Source organism: Rhinoderma darwinii, chromosome 2 (genome assembly GCF_050947455.1).
Source record: "Rhinoderma darwinii isolate aRhiDar2 chromosome 2, aRhiDar2.hap1, whole genome shotgun sequence".
NCBI classification, from domain to species: domain Eukaryota; kingdom Metazoa; phylum Chordata; class Amphibia; order Anura; family Rhinodermatidae; genus Rhinoderma; species Rhinoderma darwinii.
This window is the reverse complement of record NC_134688.1, coordinates 201,037,182-201,060,579: the sequence shown is the minus strand read 5'-3', so window position 1 is coordinate 201,060,579 and position 23,398 is coordinate 201,037,182. Positions and strand designations below refer to the sequence as shown.

Here is a 23,398-nt window from a genome sequence, read left to right as displayed (position 1 = left end):
ACCCATTGACTTCAATGGGTGCGTGCTGCGCGAAACACAGGCAGGTATAGGACATGTCATGAGTTTTACGCACCGCACATACGCTGCGTGAAAATCACTGACAGTCTGAACGGCCCCATTCACTAACATAGGTCCGTGCGACGTGCGTGAAAATCACGCGCGTATCACGGACGTATAACACGTTCGGGTGAATAAGCCCTTAGTATTAAGAAACAAGAAAAAATTAAGTTACATATAAGAACTGTTGAGTTGTTCACTTGTGTAACGATAATTCTTTATGATACGACCAGTAGAAAGTCATTAAAATGATCACTATGTGTAAAATAATAGCAATAAGAATAATAATCTATTTTGAGCAGTGTTACTTTGTGTGATATGGGTGTTGCTTAAAATGTTTTAAAGTAATTACTGATTAAACACTGATCATACTGTTTAATCATACAAAATTACATGAACACAATCCATATAAATAACATTTACAACACCAGAATTTTTTTTCGGTGTGGCATATCATTCTTATAGTTGCAGCTTTCTTTGGAATGTATGGCCAGCTTTATTGCATTAAGGGGATTGCTTGGTTTAGAAAACCTTCATTTGGGTCCTAACAAATTATATAGAGCATAGAGCAACTACAAAGAGTGTTCCTAACTCTGGAGGACCCAGCATGTCCGTGCAGTGCACAGCCAGACCAATAATTTCAATGTGCAGCATGTAATACCTAATTTCCCCTGGGGTAGTGCTACAGGGGGATTGAACAATTGTTTTCATATTTATTTGCCGACTACAGCTTTTTGCTGGGGTTCCTAGCTCTAGGACAACATGCAAAAAGCGGACAACCGCTTTGACTGTCATTCCAACATGTCTCCCTAATAATTTTTTTGCATTGAGGGTTTATTAACTTACAACAATTAGTAACGCATACTGCTACTTGTTACTTTAGGTAGGAACAATGAAACTACTGCTATCGTGTCATCGTATTTATTTTTATTTTTTTTTACATCTCATTTAAAGTTGACCATGGGATTCCTGAACTTATAGACAGAGCTGCTTTAATATATTAACATAATAGGCTATCATGGCTATCAGGCTATCATGCCCTTTCTAAGATACAATAGGCTCCTTTATGGGGAAAAAATAAACTAAAAGAGAAGAATTGTATTCCTACTATTTCTTTGTCCTGATTGTGTTCCTTGGCAGTCTCTTAAAATCAAAAGTTTCATCAGTGTATTGAGGTTTACCTTTAAAACCTTGGTTTCAACTAGAGTCAAAGTAATACTTTTATGTCATATTATAAGGGGCAACTTTAGATTGCCTTAATCTATGAACTTGAAAAGGGGTCTTCTTAGAGCACCAGGTTACCATCAAGTAACAGCTATTCCATCTCTCCCCTCTTCCAAGTTCTATAACTAGTCTAGAGTCTCATTCAAACTAAAAATAGCCCTGGGTACAAGTATAAATTCGTACATTAAATTTTATTTTTGTAATAAAAATTAGCATGGAGGTCCGGGTTAACCCCATTGTTTTTAGGACGTGATGGATTTGAACTATGCACATATCTTTCTCTGTTGAGAAGACCTTTTTATGATATATAGACATGGGGGGCATAATTAGATATCCATTTGAATAAAAAGTTCTACGGTGAAATGTCTTTAATCTGGCATCCCGGATTCTGGCAATTCTTACCAACACAAATCTGCAATATAATGACATCACACAACTAGAAGCAAAGGACTGAGCAGAAGGAACCAATTGCAAAATTACTAAATTATTATTAAAAAAACAAACGTAGTGGTTACGGTACATTTTATTTAGGGCTTTCTTCCTGAAGCAATTCATTTAAAGTATATGAAAACAATAAAAGTTCATAAATTTATTATATGATTCAGATTTAGCCACTGGATAGGATGATATTTACTCATGTAATATTTTGGTACAAATGCTATTTTCATACAATACACACAATTTAATAATGACTTTGGTTTTTTACAAATATTATCTGGAGTCAGCTTTCTTAGTTCTCCTAACAATTGACGTCATTCTCGATCAAGGCACTTCAGAGTGTTCTATGATATGTCTAAAGCACAATCTTAGGACTGCAAGTCAATCTGCGCACGGTACTTATTTTCACATATTATGACACGCCTTACCTGTGCCCTCTATGGACTTTTTAAGATGATAAAATAAAGCTCTTTTTTTATATCATATTTTGCGCATGTGCTGAGGAAAATTTCTCTTCTTTGAAATATCTAATTTTTTTGCCTGCCTACAAGCCCCCTGGGCCTTTCCACCTGCACTCCATTGAGGAACTACAGATCTCAGAATGAATACTGGGTGAGCACACCTGTGGCTTTTTTGCTGCTGTTTTTTTTCTCCTTATTTTTCCACCCTAGCTCTAATACCCATTAAAAGATTTGCGTTGGGATCAACAGTTAACCCTCATTCCTCACAACACGTCTTGGATATGCAAAATAAACATAATTTTTTTATTTTTCAATGCAAAGTTAGTCTTGTATTTAAATGCTGCTTTCTGTTTTTAACTATTGTCTGTATTTTATTATTCGCCTACAAAGATGACACTGCTCCTAATTAGGCTTCATTTACAGATAGGAAATATTTCAGTCGATTTTATAGGTTTGTTTTGCAGTAATGATGTTACAATCTACATTACCTTTGCTCTGTTTGTATTTATTTTATGCCCTGTTGTTTTGTTAAATGAAATGACACAAATTTTCTCGGTGTGATCCACCTCCACCACCGTGCATCAGTATTCCAGACGTGATTACAATGGCCCATATTAACTTCACAATAAGTTACATTGTTTCATTTGCAGTTTTACAAGTTTCGCTTGGTTTAAAAGCCAACATTGTATCTTACTGTATTTTTTAACATCAATTGTACCTTTAAATTAATGGATAACATATTTTCCAATCCATCTCCTTAACAAATTCAAATATATTTTCTATTTCGTTTAATGAATGACAATGGATGGCAAACAATGACACCATCGCTAGCCACCTGCAATAAAATCATTTTAATACTTGAAAAAGGCTATGAGTCAATCGAAACCTCACACATGGATGACAAATAAATGAAGTACTTTGAACAAATCCTTGACTTTTCTTGGATTGCCATACACTAGAGATTTTGGAGGGCCAAAAAGGTACTTTCAGACCGTCAGCGTCTTTTCGTGAAGTAAACAAGCGTGACACACCTCATCTGAAGGAAGATATCTGTGGAAAATGTGATCTGCCGTGTTCGATGTTTTTCGATCACGGCAGAGATTGATTGGTGATTTGTCGTCTTAACTTATGGCATTGTCATCTAGAGCGACAACCTTCACAGGTCAACCGTTAACTACAAGTTTTTCAGAAAATGTCTGCCTGAAATCTCTAATGTACTATTTGGCCAGCTCAAGTCTTACCAATGCCAGAGTTTACATAGTAAAACGGCTATAAATCAAAGTGCTGCAGTATTAAAGGCATTGTGTCCATACATGATGGTAGATATTGAAAGAAAAGAGGATCAGTCTACATTTAAACAACATGTAATAAACTAAAAACCTGCAAAGTGAGATTTGTTGCAGTTAAACAGGGTCCCCTCCGACTTTTTGGAATTTTTCTGAGCATTTGGGGGTTTTGGAAAAAACATTTTAAATAGTGTCACACAGTTTGCTAAGGTTATCTATGAACACTGACTGTGCGAAAAACCAACATGAATTTTACAGTTTAGGTAAAAAATAAAGTTTCCTATTGTAATTAATCATTTGGGAGTCTTGCAGACTTTAATACAGTGTTCCCCGACCATTGACTCTCAGGTCCTCTGCATATGGCTCCCCAGCTGGTGGCAACTCTAAATACTATTGAGTCCCAGTGGCACCAGCATTCTCATATCATTAGTAAAATTTGTCACTAGGGTCAAAACCATATATTTGGCATTAACACTAGGGTAAGCACTATGCAACTCTACCTACCATGTGCAATTTATAATGCTGACTTCTTGTCTTCTTACATGGCAGAGCGTTAGGCGCAGGAGTGACTGCTACCTCTACACCTCCTACAGCTCTCCATCTTTGTCATGAATGTGTTTGGGTCATCGGTGGGGAACAAAGGAGGCAGTCAATTTTGTGCAGCCTCACCATGCACACATGACTAAAACTTCCAATCGTGGCTGCCTGAGAGGGGAAGATGGCGGCTAGGGTTAGATTTTTAGGTATTCTTTTATTTATGTTTTGAATAATGCTATTGTGTTGTGGTGACAGAGACTATCTGTTACACTGACAATTATGTCGTTTAGTTTCAGAGGTTACATGGTTCTTATCTATGTCTTGTGATAGTAAAAATGTAGAGTTCCAATTTGACCTGCATTTGAATTGTGCAGCCTTGGGGCTTGTCCACATGTAACGTAGAAAGTCAGTGAGATTTAACAAATCTCATCCACACGCTCCGTAAAATTTCCGAGCAGAAATTCATCTGTGATGCGATTTTTTTCGTACCACAGCATGTCAATTACTGCTGCGGAACGTTGACTAAATTGCTACATTTTTCATAGGAGATGTCACCATCTCCCAACATTGCGAAAAACGCAGCAAAATACGCACTATTTCTGCTGTAAAAAACGTGGGAAATGGTGTGGTTTTTCCGCAGTGGAATTTCTGCTAGTTTCTGCGGAATTGCTGCAGAAGTTTTCTACAGCAATTCCGTTATGTGAGGACAAGCCCTTCGGTTTATAACTATGCATGTCCTCTGCAAGGTTTTTTCTTTAAGAAGCTGTCTCTCAAATCTGTTCTAGACACAGAGAATGGTTTATGCCTACCCACTGGTAACTTATCCAAGTTTAACTTGCCCTTCTTTTTTTACTTATATTAAGAATGTTGCAGTTCCGTGTGACATCATAGTATGGTGCTTGACAGCGGTTTTTACGCGCGTATGTCATCCGTATGTCATGCGTTTTTTACATCAGCAAAATAAACTGAAGGAGGTGTTTCTCTTTTTCTCATCATTTCTTTAGCAACTGTTGCGTGAATCACGCACAGCACACAGACGTGAAATATGCTCGTGTGAATTAGGCCTAAGTATGTTTTAGTTGTAAGTGAAATTACTCTGCTTTTGCACAAATGATTCCATAGTCAAGGCTTTTTTTTTTTTTTTAAATAAACCGTATCCCCTGGTTTCCTTAGAAGCATATGTTTTCTATCCACCTGTGCAAGAAAGTAAAATTATTCAGGCATGCTTCACTTTGACTAATGTTGAATTGTTTTTGTAAGACCAGCATAATACCTTTACAAATTAATCCCAAAATCCTGATGCCAAAACTTTAATTCCACAGAACATATGTTTCTTTGTCAGGAGTGTGATCAAGCCCATGTAAATGAGACAAAGTGGGATTTTAAAACTGCAGCCTACAATACTTTGACATATTCGTTATGAAGCTAATATTCTGTGGGTATATCATTATTAACAGATGCTATAAAATAAAGATTTTTTTTTATATAAAATTAATATATGGAATATAATAAACTTTGTTTTAGTTGATTAGTTAATACATTGTGTCCTGTTTTATTTTGTAACAAATAGTGTAGTTTATTTTATAGCATATATTATAGATAGTTTTAATATATATATATATATATATATATATATATATATATATACATACACATACATACACACAGTGGATATGAAATGTCTACACACCCCTGTTAAAATGGCAGGCTGTTGTCACGTTACAAAATCAGTACAAGATGAATCATTTCAGAACTTTTTACACCTTTAATGTGACCCATAATCTGTACAATTCCATTGAAATACAAACTGAAATGTTTTACGGTGGAAAAATTAAATTAAAAAACAAAAATAATGTGGTTGCAAAAATATGCACACCCTTAAACTAATACTTTGTTGAATTACCCTTTGGCTGGGTTCACACGACCTATTTTCAGACATATTGGAGGCGTTTTATGCCTCGAAAAAAAGTCTGAAAACAAGCCTCGAATACGTCGGCAAACATCTGCCCATTCATTTCAATGGGTTTGCCGACGTACTGTGCCGACGACCTGTAATTTTACGCGTTGCTGTCAAAAGACTCGTCAAAGAAGTGCAGGACACTTCTTGGGACGTAATTTGAACCGTTTTTCATTGAATCCAATGAAGAACAGCTCCAACTTACGTCCGTAATTAACGCCTCGCAAAACGTGAGTACGAGCAATTACGTCTGAAATGCAGGAGCTGTTTTCTCCTGAAAACAGCTCCGTAATTTCAGCCGTAATTGACGTTATCGTGTGCACATACCCTTTGACTTTATGACAGCATTCAGTCTTTTTGGGTAGAAGTCTATGAGCATGGCACATCTTGACTTGGTAATTGTTGCCTACTCTTCCTTGTGAAAGCGCTCCAAATCTGTCAGATTGCGTGGGCATCTCCTGTGTACAGCTCTCTTCAGGTCACCACATGGATTTTCAATGGGATTCAAGTCTGGGCTCTGGCTGGGCCATTCCAAAACTTTGACTTCTTCTGGTGAAGCCATTCTTTTGTTGATCTGGAGGAATGCTTTGGGTCGTTGTCATGCTGAAAGGTGAAATTCCTCTTCATCTACAGGTTTTGTGCCAATATTAACTGATATTTGGAACTGTTTATAATTCCCTCCACCTTGACTAAAGCCCCTGTTCCAGCGGCAGAATAACAGCCCCAGAGCATAATGCCGCCTCCACCATGCTTCACTGTGGGTATGGTGTTCTTTTGGTGATGTGCAGTGTTGGCTTTGTGCCAAACATATCTTTTGGAATTATGGCCAAAAAGTTCAACCTTGGTCTCGTCAGACCATAACACATTTTCCCACATGATTTTGGCAGACTTGATGTAGGTCTTTGCGAAACATAGCCAGGCTTGGATGCTTTTATTTGTTAGGAAAGGCTTCCGTCTTGCCACCCTACCCCACAGCCAAGACATATGAAGAAAACAGGAGATTCTTGTGACATGCACTGCACAACCAGTACTGCATGGCGGTCGCTGCCACTGCAACACCACTCCTGCAGAAGGAGCAGCCCAGGGGCCCAAAAGTACCCATGCTGTCAGGCCACACCAAGCCTCCTTGGCTCTGAGCCACATCCCCCCACAAGTGCAGCACCACAGCGACAGGCACAACCACTTATTTCTAGTGCTTAATTCTAGTGGTGCGGGGGAGATTCTTGAAAAATCTCCCTGATTTTTCCCTCAACAGAAGGTGTCTTACAGTATCCTGGACAAAATCGGAGGAATTTGCCAGCAAAATTCTAATATCTATGGGAAGTTGTAATAAATCATTACCTCAGTAACCAGATGTATGTATGCAGTAACACAAACTCGGCCCAAATCTTCTTGCCTGATGTTTGTTTTGTTTTTGTTTTTTTTCTATTTAGTAGGAAGGTCTAGGTTATAAGAAACTATCTCAAATATCAATATATAGACATTGTGTGTAACTTTTTATTGAATTATTAGCAGTTGATTTATATATAACTGCTCTGTCTAACAGTGGTGTCCTCAGCACCACTGTGAACTTTTAGGTATTCAGTAATATAAAATTTGTAGGCCTCTTTGCCTTGAGCATCAAATTTCAAAAAAACTTTACTCTATACTGTAGGTCCAGATATGGATGGAAATATACTGTACACGTAACAGCCAGATAGAAGTTTTGTTTCGAGACCATAAGTAGAATTATTTATCCAGATTACTATATTGACCAAAAACAAACATTCTTGGATGCATGGAACGATTTAACCTTTAGGTTCATTTAGTGCATTTTATTTGCCTAGAATACAGCTGACAGCAAGGGCATGCAGAGTGGAGACCACGGTGCAAAAATCAATATTGGTTCTTGCCAGCAGCCCCCCATATTAGGTTAAAAGAGACCAAACTATTTAGCCTTCTTCCCACCCGTTTCAGAAAGTAAGGAGAGTGTGGCCCTTGAGTCTGTGGAAAGGGAAGGCTCTCTGCAGGTTCATAAACCTCATGTAAAAGGGAAATGTGATGAACCTAGTCTAGGGCTTCATAGCAGCTGCAAAGCTGTCCTCTGGGGTATATACTGACTTGGCAAACATTATGGAACCAAGATGCAGCATGTAGGATCTTATTTAACGATACTGTGCATATTTTACATTTAACAAGTCGACATAAGAATATCTGTGGGTTACAAACAGAAGATTTTTTTTTTTTGCACTAAACAATTCTCAATGCTTTCTGTGCTTTTAAATACATTATTCATTTCCAAAGGTCAACAATTAATTCCTTTTATATTCAGTCTAGTTTATTGTAGAGTAATGTCACATATGTAAGCAACACAATGCCCACTGTGCTCAATGCCTATTCTGTGGAAGTTTATTTTAAGCTTCTCTTGAATTAATTCCTAATATATATCAAAAGCATTGACAGATCGTTGACTATACTAATATATCCAGTCCAATATCTTTTTATGACCACAAGCTAGAAGAAAATCTAACAGGTTATAGTGACCCTTCTATTTATTTATGAGATTTCCAAGATAGTTTTTATGTCCAGACCTGGATTGTACAATTTTATTGTTTAAAAAGATTTTTACTTACAGACAAGTTCAGTAATTTAGATATATTTCATCAGTGTTATTTATGATATGAGATAATTTCATAAACATAAACTCAAATTCATTTTTTTCATTGACTTATTTTATTGACACTATATACATAGTAAAGGTAATTGGAATTTAATTAAATTTTTAGCTGGCAACTGTTTTGAAAGTACACATCTGCCATTCAATTCGAAAAAATGTTTTCTTGTGCAATATTTACGGTATATTCTTATTGCCTATCTGGCTGCTGGTGTTATTGTAATATAAATAATCTGGACAATATGGATGATCAGGGAAAAAAGTAGAGACTGACAGCTCCATCATTGGACGTTTATTTGTAATTGGGGGTGGCGGGGGTTAGAGTCAGTTCACACATTGCGTAAATACGGCATATACCTCTATTATAATACCTGTATTATACTGCAGAAAATCCACAGCATAATGCAGTATCAGCAAAGTGTATGAGATAAAACAAGTCTCATCCACACTCTGCGTAAATACTGAGCGGATAAAACACTCCGAAATTGACTTGAGGAATGTTATTCCGCAGCAGGTCAATTGTATTTGCGTAAACGCTGCTTATTTGTTGCGGGTTTTCCCCATTGAATTCAATGGGAGGTAAAATCCACAACAAATAGCGTCAGGGGCGTAGCTAAAGGCTCATGGGCCGTGGTGCAAGAATTTAGCTTGGACCCCCCCCTACCCCTCCCCAACACCACTAGACCCCTGCCCGTGCCTATGCCCAGCCACCTTGCCCAAAAGTCCCCATGGATGCCCCCACAGTATAATGTTCCCATAGCTTCCTCCACGGTATAATGCTCCCCATAGCTGACCCCCTCACAGTATAATGCCCCCATAGTATAATGCTCCCCGTAGCTGCCCACACATAGTATTATGCTCCCCATAGCTTCCCCCACACAGTATAATGTCCCCATAGTATAATGCTCCCCATAGCTGCCCCCACACAGTATAATGCTCCCCATAGCTGCCCCATACAATATAATGCTCCCCAGAGTTGCCCTCTCACAATATAATGCACCCCATAGCTGCTCCCCTCACAATATAATGCCCCCTATAGCTGCCCCCACAGTACAATTCCCCCCATAGCTGCCCCAATAGTATAATGCCCCCCATTCAGTATAAGGCCTACCATACAGTATAAGGCCTCCCATACAGTAAAATGCTCCCATAGCTGCCACCATATCAGCCCCCCCCTCCCATACCCAGTATAATGCGCCTATATGTGCCTAATAAAAAACTAATAACATAATTACTTACCAATCCCTGTTCCCACGACGGGTGGAGGATCCTTCTCCTCCAGTCTGTGCTATGAGTGACTCGGCACAGACAGGCGTGATGATGTCCCAACATCGCGCCTGCCTGCGCCGAGCCGCTTACGGCAGAGTGAATGCTGGGGCAAGGAGCCGTCACTCTTGCTCCAGCATTCAATTCAACTGTATCTGTAGATGCAGTTGTAACTGGGACCAGTGGCGATCACATGGGTTGAAACATCATCGCAGGAGGCCGGTCTAGATGACGTTAGAGGCCTCCTGGGATGACAGCCAATCACAGGCTGCAGCGGTCTCCTGGGATGAAACGTCATCCCAGGAGGCCTGCTCAGCAGTTTTCCACAGCGGACATTCCGTGCGAAAAATAGCCCCACAGTTTGGTGTGGTTTTTTGCTCGAAATTCCCTGAGGCCACTGGGGCGGATACCAGACACCGCAGCCCAGTACCAAATTATCTGCGGCCCGGTATCGGTCCATGGCCCGGTGGTTGGGGACCACTGTTGTAGAGGGTTTACAGAGTATAATTTTGGTATTTGCAGATGATACTAAGCTCTGTAAATTAATCAGCACAGAGGCGGATAATATAATACTACAAAGGGATTTGGGGAAACTGAAGGTTTGGGCAGAGAAATGGCAAATTAAGTTTAATGTGGATAAATGTAAGATTATGCACTCGGGGCGAGGAAACAAATTTTACAATTATGCATTAACTGGTAAAAAAACAAACTGTAAAACTGCCACTGAAAACTATTTGGGGATATTGGTGGACAGTACATTTACCTTTAGCAAAAAGTGTCAGGCTGCTGCTGCCAAGGCAAATAAAATGGGATGCATCAAAAGACGCATAGGTGTTCATGGCAAGAACATAGTTTTGCCTCTCTACAAATCACTAGTCAGACCACATATGGAATATTCTGTACAATTTTGGGCACCTCTTTATAATAAGGCCATGGCTGAACTCGAATGGGTGCAGAGAAGGGCGATCGAGGTAAGGGAATGGGTGGCTTGCAGTATGAAGAAAGATGATCAAACTTGGGGCTATTCAGCTTAGAAAAAAGACGGCTTTGGGGAAAACTATTTACAATGTACAAATATAGAATTGGACTGTACAGAGATCTTTCTAATGATCTTTTTACACCTAGGCCTGTAACAAGAACAAGGGGACATCCGCTAAGTCTAGAGGGAAAAAAAGTTTCACCACCATTGCAGACGGGGATTCTTTACTGTGAGAGCAGTGAGACTGTCAAGGGGCGGGGTGCGGACCCACTGGGCCGTACCGCGTAGCGGGAAAGCAGCTGGCCAAACAGGTACAATGCAATGTCTATAGTCCAGAAAGGGTACCTGAGGCAATGTAGACAGTAGCGGTGGATTCAGGCTGAGATGAGGCTCCGACAGCAGACAGACACCCGGCGGGGTGTGACACAATAGATGCAGCGAAAGACACAACACGACTCCAACTCTTAGCGGCACAGTAGCACGGGATACAGGGTACAGGCAGCAGGAACGGGTAACACTGGGAACTGGAAAACACAAGGAGACGATTTTTAATGACAAACTTTAGGTAACACAACAACGCTCAGGCAGCGATCAAGAGGGCAGAGCCCCTTTTATAGTCCAGCAGCATTCTGGGCTAATTGCAGATATTCTGCAACTGTGCGCGCAGTGGCCCTTTATGGCCGTACACGTGCAGGTGTGCACGCCCTGCGGAAGACAGTGTCTGAACCAGGAAGTGAGTGCCGGCGTCTCTCAGGAGGGAGATGCCGCCGAGAACTCACTCGTCCATGGCCGCAGCCGTCAGATGGTAAGTCAGAACGACGGTCCGCGGCCATAGACTTTACAGAGACTATGGAACTCTCTGCCACAGGATGTTGTGATGGTTGATTCTTTGAGCAAATTCAAGAAGGCCCTTGATGCCTTTCTTGAAAAATATAATATTGCAAGTACTAGATTTTTAGGCTGAAACGTTGATCCAGGGATTTATTCTGATTGCCATGTATGAAGTCAGGGAGGAATTTTTTGAGCATTTGCTCATTTGTTAGCTGATCGCTGCAGTTTACAAGGGCCAATAATCGAGAACGAATGTTTGCGAGAACGCTCGTTCGGACAATTATTGGACTGTGTAGGACCAACCTACAATGTATTTATTTATTTTTTATGTCATTTACTCTTAAATTCTAATATCTTTTTTTCATGATGGTTTTAATCTGATCAGAAACGTGTCATACATTTTGCTTATTGTACATAATGTCACTGTACTTCTTCATCTTCTAAGTATGATTATGGTAGTAGTGATGATGACATTGTGGCTTAATCTGTGGGGTCCCCAGATTTAGGGATTAAAACATATACATTTAACAGTATACTTTAAGAAAAAAAATTATCAGAAATTCAAAAGAAACAACTGATCCTCCAGTTTTAACACATTTCTGACATGTCAATTCACTTAGAGCCCCATGATTGCTATAATGAGAAGGCTCCTGGTCTTTAGCCTTCTTTTTAAAATGGCTCTGAGGAAAAAGCTGCAGAGGTTTGATACCCTCGGAGAGCTTTGTTCTAAAGATTGTCAGATACCAGTTTACAGACCTCCACTGATGAAAATTGATATCTAAAACAAGTCAAAAGTTTGTTAATACAGAGTGCTGACTTTAGCCCATAGTACACACATAAAAAGCTAGAAAAGAGTATTTTGGCCTTTTTTATTTTTTTTCTAAAACAGATTCACTGCTCCTCGTAGGAAGATCACTACTTGTTTAAGGTGTAGGTGAAAACAGCGGGAAACAGAGCTTATAGGCTTCAAGAAGATGTGTTTATAGTCTATGTTATTTCAAATACAGGTTCAAGAACTTTCTTCAGCCTTCCTCGTATGTGAAATTAAAATACAGTTTCAACCAATCACATTTTTTCCGAGCTTTACAAAACAGAAAAAAAAAGTTTTTGTGTAGCACATGCCTTGTCAGAACATACTAAAACGGTTTATTTTGCAGATTACTGTTGCTTTAAAATAAACAGTCATTATGTCAGCAGGCAACTCCGTCTCACTGAGGGTTCTGACAGGGGCGATAAATCAGTAGAGAACTTCACACAGTTCAGCTGCCTTGCCTGTCAGCTCACCCCAGATGCTCTAGTTGAGTCTGCTATAACTTATGCTGTTCGCAGCTGCTTCAACAGTTTTGTTAACCCTACACATTATCTTACTGCATTACTAAACTAAACCTAATATGTCTGCCTCTGGACATAATGCCCCCCGCCCCCCCCCCCCCCGCCTTGTTATAAATTTCCATATCATGATTTGACTCTTACTAAAGAACAAAAAACCAAGATAAAATTAAAGATTCCTCTTAATCCTGCAGTTTCTCTACTTTCCATAACTGCACAACCTCCGGACAAAGTTTTATTTCAGCAACATACACTGAAGACGGAGAAAAAAAAAGCCATATCAATCAGCCATCTGTAGTATTAGAAAATAGCTTGCTATTTACAACAAGTTGAAGGGGTTTTCTGAGTTGTTTCAAAAATTGGCCACGGTAGGAGGGATGCAAAAAAAAAAGCCATTGCTCATCTCAGATCCCTCATTCCAGCGCGACCGCTTCCGGTCCTCCCCACCGCTGTGTATTGGCATAGCTGCAGCGATGATATGCATCGCTGCAGCCAATCACTGGTCTCAGTGGATATACGGCATAGGATCGCTGCAGCTGTGTCAATAAACAGCGGCGCTGGAATGGTGAGTTGAGTAATGGCCCTTTTTTTTTATTTTGCATCCCTCCGACATTGGCCAATTTTTGGAATAACTCGGAAAACCCATTTAAGGATCTCTGTTTGGGATTATAAACTATACTCACTGATAAAAATATTAAAATAAAAGGATCTTCATAACAGATAGACAGATTAGAATTGGATGCTATGTGACAAGATCACTCATTTCTGCCTAAAAACATCAGTATATCGTTTCCAAATCTAGATATAATGACAGACCTCTTCCAGTGTCTAGATCATAGTTGATCACATTTAGTCATAGTATGATGCTTTATGGAGGTATCATTGGCTAGGCCTTCTGTCTGAGGTATATGTCGGAAAGACTCACGACATATAGCTCTAAAGAAAGGCTCAAACGTACCCCACTGTATGGCATACAGTGGCATACATCGCCTGGCGAACAGCCCTGGGAAAACTCCTGAAGTTACTGTCCATATATGGACAGTGACGTCAGGAGCTTTCCCGGGGCAGAGCATCTACTAGCACTACTGGCAGGGACTTTGGCGCTGTGGAAACTCCTGACATCACTGTCCATATATGGACAGTGACTTCAGGAGCTTCCCTAGCGCTGCAGTCCGCGTGCAGTCCATGGGATCCCTTAGGATGGAAGAGTGCAGTCTTCTACGCTATTCCATCCACCAAAAAAACAGTATGCGGTAGTATACCAACCCGACAGAGGCCAAAAGGATGTATAATGGAGCCATATGAACACGTTTATCGAGTACATCGGGAGCTTTCTCAATGTACACGAGAAACATAGGGAAATAACGTGATGTGAATGGGGACCTATGTGGTAGACAGGGTGAAAATGGTCTACCCTGAAGTTACAGAAAATAAAGTCTGCTTTTGTTTTCTTTAAGAAACAGCAGCATTATTATGTGTCATATCTGACATTGCCATTTAGCTAGCTAAGCTGCAATAACAGACACTTCCCATGGACAAGAATTGCACTGTTTTGAAAAAAAAAATGTAGGCCCTAGGTAGCAAAACTGTTATGGCTTAGGTAAGTTCAGCTAATAATTGTTCTAAGCTGAAATGTATTTATGAAGTGGTGTTACTGGCCCAAATATAAATTGATGAAGGTGGGCAACTGTGCTGAGAAGAGAGAGATAGCTTCTAAGGCCCTGTTCACACTGAGTTTTTTTCGCACTGATTTTGACACGGAAACCAGGTCGGAATCAGCCCCAAAAAACGCCTGAAACTACCTTCCATTGATTTCAATGGGAGGCAGAGACTATTTTTTCCCGCTCGCTGGGAAAAAAAGCGACATGCCCTTTCATCCCTCGGTTCCATCTCTGCCTCCCATTGAAATCAATGGGAGGCAGAGAAAGTGTTCTTCACAGTGTTTTTTCCCTCCGGCGATCAGTGGCTGCGGACAAAAAAACGCTGTGAAAAACGCAGAGAAAACCGCGACAAGAAAATGAAGGCAGGTCAAAATCTGCCTCAACATTCCTCCAGGAATGTTGAGGCAGATTTTTTCTGCCTGCAAAGTACTCCGTGTGAACAGGGCCTAAAAGTTAAAAATCGGCATTACCTTTCTTAAACCCTTAAGAACAGTTTTTTTGGGCATTGAGGACACAGCAATCACTTCCACGTCAGAATTCAGCTACTTCACTGATTTTTATTGCACAGTCGCTGCTCCCAGTCACAATCTGTGCAGGGAACTAAAATACAGTCCCATTCACCTCTGTCCCTTAGTTTTTGGTATTGGTGGGAGTCCCAATGATCGGACCCTTTCAATCAAAATGTTATGGCATATGCCAACGATATCCGCTAAATTTTTAAGATGGGAATATTTGTAATTTCTTCATAGCTAAAGAATGGGGCTACAATCCAAGAATGTAATGGCTGAGGAATTGGGTGGGTTGAACAGGGTGATGCTTTTAGCTTTTTTTTTTTTTTTAAACACTTACTATTTTGCCTTTTTTATCTTTCATTTATGTTAATATTTGAAAAACAAAAAAAAAATCATGATTTCAATCCACTGGCAAACACAAATGTCTTAAGTGGCAGTAAACTGCGGTAGCTGGATTTGTAGTTCGTGCCCAAGTGCATTTTTGCTTACTTTTATATATTTCTCGATGTCCACAGGAGCCTTCGGAAAGCATTGGTGCTAAGTAGACAAAATAAGGAGCTCCCTATCTAAACTTTCTGCCAGATTAATTCTTGCTCTGATATGAGCATCATTAATCACAGTACTCACCAAGATAGACAAGGTGCCACTACTGGCAAAGCACCCCTCAATCATGTTTAGGCTTTTCTCAAGCTTTTTATGATAGCGATCACATCTTTAAAAAGACACTCTATGTGCGGATATTTGCTGCAGAAATCATGTTAGGAAATCTGAAATCGTTTCAAATACCCTGAAATGTTCTGTACTTGTAGGATTACAGCTTCAGACTACTTTTCGTACTTGCAGTTTTAGCTAAAGAATCATCCCTAAACTACCTGATAGTTAAATCAGTTTTGTCCTCACTTGTCTTGGTATTGTCCTTGGCAGTATATTTATTACCTGCTGTGTCACTGAATCCTAACTGTAAAGAATACCTGGTTGAGATATCAGGGCAGATAAAGCAATGAATTATTGCAGAAAGCACGCTTTAATGACCTTGCCAACATTATCACTGCTATGCAAATCCTGCGCTGCTAACGAACAGTGATAAAATAGGAGCTATGAACACACTTCACATACAATTTTTGCATGAGAGAGCTGAAATCAAAGAATTCAAGGTTGCTAAATTTTCAGTGCTTGTAAGGGTTTTACCTTTTAAAGATGTATCTTTAATAGTGGCACTATATAAAGTATATTCCTTCAACTCCCAATATTTGGGTTACTTGAATATATATTATTAAAGTGTAGCTAAACGTTTGACAAACTTCTGACATGTCATAGTGACTTGTCAGAAGTTTGGATTGGTGGGGGTCCGAGCACTGAGACCCCCACCAATCGCTAGAACGAAGCAGCTGTAGCGCTCATGTGAGCGCTCAGCCGCTTCGTGTCTGTTCGGCTTTTTCTGGAAAGCCGATGTATCGGAGTATGGGCTCATAGACTTTCCATTGAGTCCGTACACCGATACATTTATTTCCGGAAAAAGCCGAACAAACTTGAAGCGGCTGAGAGCTCACACGAGCGCTTCAGCTGCTTCATTCTAGCGATTGGTGGGGGTCTCAGTGCTTGGACCCCCACCAATCCAAATTTCTGACATGTCACTATGACATGTCAGAAGTTTGTCAAACGTTTATCTACACTTTAAGAATATGTTATAGGGCAAACTAAAAGCAGACATTGGATACGGGGGCCTAAATGGGAATACACATCAGCCCTGGCTGACAATTGGCAGGAGACCAAACATGTATGTAGTGAATACATACGCTTGCTATATATGCACACACATACAGTATACATACACTAACTTCCGTACATACAGTATGAGTAGATATACATATTTCTTACGTGCACACAAACTTTACACATTCATTAAGTACACAGCAAGTGTACATGCATTGGCTACATAGAAATATACACGTTTAGAAAAAATTGTATTTTCTGTGACATTTACAAGCGTGTTTCAGTCAGGTTAGCTAATGTGACATCCAACTAGTTTAAGCCAGTCACGCTTAGGGTATGTGCACACACACTAATTACGTCCGTAATTTACGGACGTATTTCGGCCGCAAGTTCCGGACCGAACTCAGTGCAGGGAGCCGGGCTCCTAGCATCATAGTTATGTACGACGCTAGGAGTCCCTGCCTCGCTGCAGGACAACTGTCCCGTACTGTAATCATGTTTTCAGTACGTGACAGTTGTCCTGCAGCGAGGCAGGGACTCCTAGCATCGTACATAAGTATGATGCTTGGAGCCCGGCTCCCTGCACTGTGTTCGGTCCGGTACTTGCGGCCGAAATATGTCCGTAAATTACGGACGTAATTAGTGTGTGTGCACATACCCTTAGAGGTGGACATACCATATATACTATAAAAATAGCAGTTGGAAATCAAGGAGTATACTGCTCTTACCCAGGCGTCCACCATTGTTGTTGTCTGCCCATGTGTCATTCTTGAACTGAAGGCACCAGTCGTTACTGTATATATACTTTGAGCAGGCAGCTCAGGAGTCATGGCATGGATCTCAGCCCTTTTTTTTTTTGGGCAGATATACTAGTATGTCCTTGTCCTTATGTCTTTGGGGCTATTTATTTGTCAGTCTGGGCCTGATTGGATATATTTTTAATAAACAATATGTGGCTGTAGGTTTAATTTCCGATGGAATCTCATGTCCTAAATTGGCTTTATGACAATTCCTCTATTTCTTAATTATGGGTTATCGGCTCTGTTCACACCATCCTCATGACTTCCATTTTACATGATCTATTATACGGATATGATGAATTCATTATGATCTGTCATGATCGGTTATGATCGTTTTGATAGTATAGCATGCTGAATTATTCTGATCATCAAAAATCAATGAATATCTGATTGAAAAGAACTTTTGCAAGTGTGACCAGAGCCTAATATCTACATTTTTGTTAAATTGATTTAATCAGAAGTTCCCAATCTTTTTTTTTAGCTTGAGAGCCACATTTAAATATAACAGATGGGAATGAAGTAGTTAAGACATTTTTAAACATTTTACTTTCATGACTAAAATTACATACAGCACATGTTAAAGTTATTAAAATGTACAATCCATTGCTAATTAAACCACATAAGTGAAAAAAATTACTGCCGTTTTACTGAGTACTGGTTCAAATTCCAGTTCTACACTGATGGCTATAGTGCCAAGTCAGAACCAAGATCACTGATAAGAGCACACTTTAGACCCTAGTTCTATGGTAACCATACAATATGGTCCTCAAACTTGAATATTCTCTGCAAAATAATGTCCGATCATGGCTAATTGTATTCTTATATGTGATAAGTGCGGAACTGCAAATTACCTGCGTGGTAAGGAAAATGTTGCCATACATTTCTGCTGAGATTTTCGAATCTTGCACCAAGTATTTACAGTATTTAAATTATGATAAAATCTCCCTTTTCATTTCTTCTATTACATGGAACAACTATTAAGTCACTTATTAGATAAATTATAGCAGCTTAATATTCCCAAAATGTTCTTTGCACCTCACATATGTATATGATGCAATGATGTGATAGCATTCAGTACCAAGGTAACGTCAGGAAATATCTTTTGTTTTTCATATCCAGGTAATTGGTAGTAATTGCCCAGCAACTGGGAAATGTCTGTGAATTGTGCTGGTTTAACACATATAATAGCTATAATGTATAGCCCAGGGGTATCGGTGGATTACTTTAATTTGCACCTAGACAGTTCTTTTTTAGCTGGCTCTATACTGTATTACTTAAGCTAAATTAGCAGTAATTGATTGGCTAAATTTGCAGTCTCGTGTGTTTCTGGAAAATGGTCAGGTAAATCATCACCCATGACTATAAAGAAAATTGCAGCAAGCCTCACAACTTAGCTGGAGGGTTGAGATTCTTCGATGGTTTAATAATACAGTTTTAGTTTCTTAAAAGTGTTAATGCTTTAGGGCATGGGAGGGTTTCGGGAGACAACAATGGGTCTTTCCTAGCTACTCCTAAGTTATTTAAACATCCGTGAAATTACCATAAGAACTGTGCCAGGTGTAAAGACTATACTTCCCATAATGGAAATCACAAAAGCAACATCTGTTCAGACATTAAAGCAGATGTACTACTGTGTCTTGGTCTAGAAATTGGTAAAAATTGGTGCAATTCGGCACAGTTTTGATGTTTGCACTTCACTAAACATTTTTTACAAATGTTTAGAAAATGGACATAGCTTAGCGGGAAAAGGGTAAGGCTTAAAATGCACCAATGTGCAACAAAAAAGCAACAAAAAACCTGACACACAATTCTGGCGCAAAATAAGCCAAATCAAAAGTGGTATAAGGAATAGAAAAGTGTCTAACAGGTCATACAGGATGTGCTAAAATTATCATGCAGTATGCACCATGGTGAGAAACTTGGCACATTTTGTGCCTGACTCGTCTCATTTTATGCTGTATATTAGACTTCAATAGTAAATGTGGGCCATTAAGACCAAACAGCTCTGAAGCCTACAGAATTGTGAATGCAGCTCTAAAGTATAATCTAGGCTCTAACTCAGGATTAATGCTAGATAAGTAATACTATGTACTCAACAGTTTATGTAGAAAATGTATGTTTATATATATATATATATATATATATATATATATATATATATATATATATATAGATAGATATATTTATAGATATACTAATATAAAGAATAGGGGAAGTTGTGCTTTAAAACTAGAATATAAAGCTAACATTTATTGTCTGACTACTATTTAGCTATTCAATTTGTTAGGGCAACTTAAGTGATTTTTGAGGTGGTAGTTCTGAGGGAATTGCTCAGGGAACTGACAATAAAATAAGTTACATTATATCTATGCCGGGCTATCTGTAAAATCTGGATCTGATTTGTGCACCACTACCACCTGTACTAAAGCAATTTTTATTTGAGTCCGCACAGGAAACTTGATATCCCCGGGCCAATATGTAAATGAATGTCCCTGATTTCCCTTGCATTCAAGATTGCACTAACCACAGCCATTGTGTACTATGTATACAGTATACTTGACGGGAATGTATCACCTATATTTTTATTTATTAATACCTAAGGCATATTTTTTTCTAATGTATTTTTATTTTTGGATTGTATATCTTTATATATTACATCTTTTACATGATTATGGCGCAGCCATCTTGCCAGTCACGTGACTTCTATGGAATGTTTTGTGTACATGCTCTGTGACCTGTACAGAGAGGGGGAGGGGAGCTGTGTCCATCACAAATGTTCAATTATGTGATCCTGTGATATCTGCCTTCAGCTTTATAATAGACGTGTTACCTTTCATTATAATCCTGGCTATGACAATAATGAGATGACTGCTAAAAAATGATCTCTACAGAACAGGAAGTATCAGTCTATTGTGGGGCTCGCTAACCTGAGTGAAAACTGCAAGATTTCAAGCTCATTTTTTTTCATATAGATAGTGGCATTAGAAATTAAAACAAACATGTTTAAAAATTATGTTTAACATAATAATTTTATTTAAACCATAAGTCATTTTCTGACGATGCATTTGATTTAAAATGGGTTGTCCAAACTTCAACATTTAACACCTAGCCACAGGATATATGATAAGTGTCTGACCGCTGAAGACCCCGCCGCTGGGATCATTAGAATGTGGGTCCCGAATACCCCATTTCTCTTCACTGCACGATCGCAGTGAGGATGATCTTGAATAGAGCTACAGTCAAGCATCCACTTTGTTGCTCCATTCCTTGGAGCTGATGGAGGCAGCCGAGTACAGTGCTCAACTATTTCCTTCCGCAGCATAGACATTGATGGAAGCCGATGGTGCTCGATCGCCACTCCATTCAAGCTCCTCCTCACTGTGGGTGGGCCAAGCGAGAAAGAACAGGAAACTGGGTACCCCGGTTCTAGAGATCGGTGGGGTCCGAGCGGTGGGGCCCCCAGCGATAAGACATTTATCACCTTTCATTTGGATAAGTAATAAAAGTTAATCTTCTGACACCCGAATTGAATAATGAACTCAAATATCCATTGATCCCTGTAAAATGGCCTTAGAGTATGTGCACACACACTAATTACGTCCGTAATTGACGGACGTATTTCGGCCGCAAGTCCCGGACCGAACACAGTGCAGGGAGCCGGGCTCCTAGCATCATACTTATGTACGATGCTAGGAGTCCCTGCCTCGCTGCAGGACAACTGTCCCGTACTGTAATCATGTTTTCAGTATGGGACAGTTGTCCTGCAGCGAGGCAGGGACTCCTAGCATCGTACATAAGTATGATGCTAGGAGCCCGGCTCCCTGCACTGTGTTCGGTCCGGTACTTGCGGCCGATATACGTCCGTCAATTACGGACGTAATTAGTGTGTGTGCACATACCCTTATGGTTCAACCTCTGATTGTTTTCAGATTCTTAGCCTCTTCTTCTACTTGGTTTATGACATGTAACTTCTACATAATGGATCACCCAACATGCATACAGTCCTTTTTCATCTCCTCTCATCTTCTTTACTCGACACAGACCCCCACCAGTAATCTTTATTTTTTTGGCCTGCTTGGAGCCCTTCTCTTTACTTCCAGACAGTTATGCTTTATTTTTTATTTTTCTATGCGCATTATCACAATGTGGAAACAACTAGGTCGCTGTCATATAATTTCTATTTTGAACATCATGCGTTTTTTTGTTAACTATGTACTTCTTGTAGTTTAGTTGTTCTAGTATGGACAAAATTGATCTCCAGTGACATTACACATGTATAAAATACACTTTTTCTGCATTTTTATGGACTTTTTAGTGTTTGTATGCTTTCAAACCATGATATTCAGGCAAAGTTCATTACATTTAAAAACAAAACCGCATAAAAAAGCTTCTTGCAAGCGCCTTCCCTGTGTTAGCTCTTTTATCCATTTAGAGGAGTAGAGAGAAGTCACCTGACACACTTCTCTGCAGTGGTGACTTCTTCTGCGTCCCCTATTGGTACTTTGCCCCTACTAGTAATGCTATGATGCAGTATGCAGACGGTAAAGGCTAAAGGAAACCTGTTCTGGTGACGGTTCCCTTTAAGTATGTTGGTGCAGGCAAAAACAAATTGAGTAAGAACTATTGGGCCCTGTACTTAATTTGGATTTTGGAGTGTTTTATGTGCCGAAATACGCGTCAGAAAATGATCTTGATTGAGCTTCCTATTGAAATCAATGGGAAAGTGCGCCATTAGTACATACCACGCACTTTTTTACGTGACCATATTTAAATTAAAAAAGTGTCATGTCAAATCTATGGTGGATAAAGCGCACCGAAAACGCGCCAAATGTTCCCATAGTTAATGGGATTCCTAACTATGCTCCGAAAAATTCGCAAAAAGCACGTACAAAACAAGTAAAAAATAACCTGCGAATAACGCATCAAAATGAAACAAAACGTGTATACAGGTGCAAGAATGCCTGTGACTGCAAACTTATACAGTGTTTTGTTTCATTTTGTTGGAATGTGCTGTTCAAACTTTTGTGTTGTTTATGTGATTCATTTATGTGGGGTTAGTGATTGCCTCCATTTTTTTTATCTTGCACTCCTCCCATTCTGCCCTGGGTGATTTTAATTAGTTTAATGCTGGTTCCTACCATCCCCAAGAATATGTAGGTTAAGTCCCAGTTCTGGGTGTATGTGCAGCGTAGGTTCCCACCTCTTAGAGGTCGACTTGTCGAGGCAGGTGGGCTCACACAATTTGATCAAAATGTGCGCTAAGAACTTCCCTATTGTAAGTAGATTTAGCAGTAATGCGTATTTATTTATAATTTAGTGGCATTAGTGTTCGCAGTGTGCTGTCACCATTTTCTTGTGTGCTGTATAACCTACTTATTATATAGCCAAAGAATTATCCAGTTTCCCATCTATGCAGGTAAAGCATTTGTGGACTCTGAAACAGATGCTTGTTGCTTCCTTCTATTTACATTCCCTGAATGGCGGTAGATGAAATAGTATGTAGTGACATTGCAATAATTCCCATAACACAGAGGGTAATTTGTCTTGTTTTAGGCCCTTTTCTCTAACAGTCCTGGATTTTGGAACCATTTTGACTACACAATACAAGATTGGACTGGGAGACATCAGCAATGCACGCTTCCTTCATATAATTACATTTTCTAAACATCTGCGTCATTACTGATGTGATTCATC

The 23,398-nt window shown here is 39.5% G+C and overlaps 1 protein-coding gene across 7 annotated transcripts in view; it reads left to right on the top strand.

Annotated features, from left to right (window-relative positions):
* The window catches only part of DMD (dystrophin), a 2,416,993-nt gene that overhangs the window by 1,960,384 nt on the left and 433,211 nt on the right, over nt 1-23,398 (top strand). The window lies entirely within an intron of this gene.